The following is a 4,459-nucleotide window of genomic DNA, read 5'->3' on the forward strand; positions in this document are numbered from 1 at the left end:
GCCCATTCAGAAAACATCACAATTTACCTTCAAAAATATCTCTGATAGATTAGCTTCCCGCACCTGTAACTGAAATCGTGTGGTTCAAATAACGAACCACATAAAACACACAAAATCTTCATCTTCATTCTCGCTTCTCATTTCCCTCCCAATCTATCGCTTTCACATGTCTTCTCTACTCCTCTCTCTCTTCAATCCTCCCCTCACCTTTAATCTTCGCCGTAAAACCTACACTCCTCTTTTAATTTCACTCCACATCCTCCAAGTTCCAAATCCGCGCCACGTCACCAAACTCTGACCGCGACGAAATCCGATGGATTCGCGAAGAACAGCGCTGGCTACGCGAAGAACAACCTGGCCAGGGAGAGCAACGCTGGATCCGCGAGCGTGACTCGCTGCTTCGCGAGATTTCCGAGTTAAACTTCAAGTGAAAGTCTAGGAATCGTAATTTCGATGAAGGAGTTTCGGTTTCGGATACGATAATTATATCGCCGGTTTATTACAGGTGATATTATTTTATATTAAAAAGTGAAAAATAAATAAATGTTTTTATTATTATGGAAATCGGTGTGCGTTTTGAGAGTTACTGGTTGGATGATTTTAATGCTGCAGGCGTTGAGGAGAAGAATTTGATTGCAGAGAAGCGACAGTAGTGGATGAGGAGAAGATTGAAGAAGAGGAACAAAAGGAAGTGATTGAAGAGGAACAGAAAGAAGTTTCAGGGTTTTGAAGTAGAAGGGAAGAAATGGGGACATTAAGGAGCGGCAGCGAGGAGGACGACGTTAAAGTGATGCAGGTGTGCCCAGAAATATGCAATTTTTCTTTATAAAGGCGAGTTTGATTTTGTTAATTACTGAAAATTGTATTGTGTATGTCATTTGTGGAGTTATATCAAAACTGGGGTTATAAGGACATCGTGAGTCATCAGGTTTTAGGGTACCTGTATGGAGCAGGTCTTTCTTTGGCAGTTATTAATGACAAGGTTAGTTGGTTTAAACTATTTACATAGAGTGAAGATGGAAATGAATTACTGCATGGTGGAACCGTCCCACTGGTTGACCAATTCTTTGGGCTCTAAAGTATAATCTTGATCTTGTAAGGAAATATTAGCAATGAGGACATAAATTTATTATTAATTTGTGGTTTGCGTATGCCTTAAGTCTGAGACATTTTCAACATTAGGCATTGTTTTAGTACAATTTTGAGTGAATTACATTATTCTGTATCAAAAGTTTTATGCATATAATGTAAGTATTTAGATATTCTAATTGTTTGTTTTATAACATATATATATTGGTTCAAATGTTTTTTCTATAAAAATCAAATAGACTTAACACTTGTATTCCTACCTTAGGTTATAAACATTATCATTCAAATGTATTCAAAATTTGGATGAAGAAACAAATACTGCCATGTGGCTTCTTGGAGAGAGAAAATATAGAAACAGGATAAAATACCAAAATCACGTGAACAGATATCCTATATACATCATATGGAACCTATCTGTTTAATTTGAAGCCTTACAAAAGCATTAGGTGTGAAACTGTCTGACAATATGAACGTACAGTGTCAATTGGGTAAGAGAATAACATTCGGGGCACTTATATTTACTTTCTAATACAACTTTAAGAAGACCATAAAAGATTAAAGAACCATTTCTTTTATGGAGATTGTGTTGATTAGTGTGTTACAACTTAGATACTATTTTTAAAAAAATAATAATATTTGATGCTAAACTCATCTTCTGGTTTTATTGTAATTTTGCAATCTAAAACTTTAACACTCTGATTCTCTGTAATAGAATTTCCTAGTAAGAAGATCTTGAAAAAGTTTCCACATCTGGAATTGAGTGTAACTTTAATAGGTTTCAAGTATGCTAAAATTTTGACATCCCAATGTTGACTATTTTTCGTGGAAACCTAATTCACAGTTTAGTTTGTTATAAGTTTTCCATTCTTCTCTTCTATTTCTTTATGTCTCTTTCTCTAGTAATTTGATATAATCTTAATGTGGATGTCTCATAGGTTGATTTGCTTCGTAATGCATGTGATTGTGACAGGAAGCATTGCTAAAACTAGGATTTTACTCAGGTGAGAGGACATGGAGTTTTCCAGTTTCTCAAGTGGAACTGAACGTGCTGTGAAGACTTGGCAAGTAAGGCTTTTTTCTTTTTCTTTTTTTTTTTTTTTTACATGGAACATAAACATACAAATTATCAAAATCACCAAAAATAACAATCTTTTGTAACAGACTCCACAATATTTTGGTAAGTTAATGTTATATGGATTAATTAGTACATTTCTTGGTTGTCAGGCAACAACTAGGTACCCCTGAAGATGGAATAATGACTGCAGAACTCCTTGAAAGGTTATTTGCGGGGCAGCAAATTGAAGATGCTGGCGAAATAAGAATGTATATGAGAAAGGTCACTCTGGTTTTCCAGAGAAGGTGAGCCTGGTGAGGTCAAATCACTGTTAGCCTGGTTCTTTTCGTAATCCCTGATATTTGCTATCTAGTTGGTACCTGATTATACGACATGTAAATTACCCGGAAGCAAGTCCTATGATTTGGAGATTTCTGGATATACTTGTTAGTCTTTGAATTCTTTGTTCTTTAGGGAGGTGGAATGGAGCTGCAGTTGGTTCTGTGACTGAAATCTCAGAACTTCAACAAACAGTGTGGATGAAAAAGCGTTATGGAAGTTGAAGTTTTCCGCATCGAGTTTTCCTTCTTGGAGAGAATCGGTGGGAAGAACCTTCTCGACTCACTGGCAGGAACCGACAAGCTTCTGAAAGCAAACCTAAGGATGCCAAAACCAAGTGCCTTACTTGTCGTGGGGAGGGGCCGCTTAATGTGCACAGGTACTTATGTGACTTCACAGATTGAGTCTCCACTTTCAAGAATAACATTTTTTTTTTAATTAAATCTCAGTAGAAATAAAAATATCTTGATGTTTATATAATAATTGAATTTTTACAAACTAATTGAGACAAAGGAATCATAATATCACTATGCTTCAGGATCTTGCATAAACAGAAATCTTTTACTAGGATTAATGGTTTGAAAAGTTCAGAACCAATAGAGTCTTAGGTTTACCTTTTGAAGCAGTTTAGATATTGTTTATTCGTTATATATTAACAAAATTTTCTTGAACCTAATCATTTATCTCAATTTTTGCTGACAACATGAATTGTCAATGTAAAGAGCTTCAAGGTCAAGGGCAAAGCCATTTAATTTTCGAAATGACTTAAAATGAATTTAGATAAATCTAATAGCACACACATGATTTAGTCAGATTTGAGATTGCCTCTCTGTTACCTTAGAAAATTAAAAAAGTTGAACAACAGAATGGAGGTATGGTCCAAATTGTAATTGTCAAGAGAAATAGTTAGGGTTTCAGATTTTGGTTTCAGCTGGACTCAACAATTATCATCAAATATATATAGATCACATCAGCCACTTGTAAATATATCCTCTGCTTTTTGCATGATGAGTTGTTAAGTTTTATCGTTTGAGATCGTATGACTATCAAGAAAAATAATATGTAACGGGGGCACCAATTCCAGGTACAAAAAGCCAATAATTTATGTCACGTGTTATTGATTTTTCTCATAAAATTCTAACAAATAATATGAAATTTAAAATAATATCTATATAACATGAATTCACCGACTTGTTTACCGGACGTGCATTTCTGTTGTACTGAAAAATCTGACTGGTAGATGCGTTATGTAATCAAATCAATTCGATGCTAGAAATCAATAGAACTGACTTACAATTTTTGTCACACAGAATGTGATGGAACTGGTGAGCCAAACATTGAACCACAGGTAAAAAGAAATATTCAAATGTTCCACACTGGTTGTGTGATTATTGTTCTAGCAGTATCCAACTTTACTTATATGAACAAGTTCTGCAATGCAGTTTTTGGAATGGGTAGACGAGGGGACAAAATGTCCTTATTGTGAAGGCTTGGCTATACAATTTGCGATGTATGCAAAGGGAACACAGAGGTTTAGGTATGAAAATACATTCATGCTTGAGTGTATAGATGTTTATTGCATGTAACATCACATTTTGAATGATAGATTTATACATCACCATGGTACATAATGTAAAGCTATCCAGTGTTTACTAGAGGCTGTTATTCACCCTTGAGCAATGGACTGGGGATGAGGAAGTCTAATTGATGTATACACTAGGAGAGAAATGATGTTCACCTCCTTTGAGAATTAGCCCATTATAGGGACCCCTCAGTTTGAAAAATGATGAGCTGCTCTAGGCTTTAAATAATTTTATGAAACTTAAGACAGTTCACTCACGAAGTTCAAAGGAGGTTTGTGACCAAGATAATATAAAAACTTTTTAACAAACTAAATTAGTTTAGAATTGAGTAAAACTACGTATACAAAGTTGAAATTCCAAATAATGTTACCGCTCATGGATAACCTTGTTTTAA

General features: G+C 34.9%; 1 pseudogene; it reads left to right on the forward strand.

Annotated features, from left to right (window-relative positions):
* Positions 1–257: 257 nt before the first annotated feature.
* LOC116125140 lies at positions 258–4,019 on the forward strand (annotated as a pseudogene).
* Positions 4,020–4,459: the final 440 nt, after the last annotated feature.

The sequence above is a fragment of the Pistacia vera genome, unplaced genomic scaffold (assembly GCF_008641045.1).
Source record: "Pistacia vera cultivar Batoury unplaced genomic scaffold, PisVer_v2 Contig104, whole genome shotgun sequence".
Classification (NCBI taxonomy): Eukaryota; Viridiplantae; Streptophyta; class Magnoliopsida; order Sapindales; family Anacardiaceae; genus Pistacia; species Pistacia vera.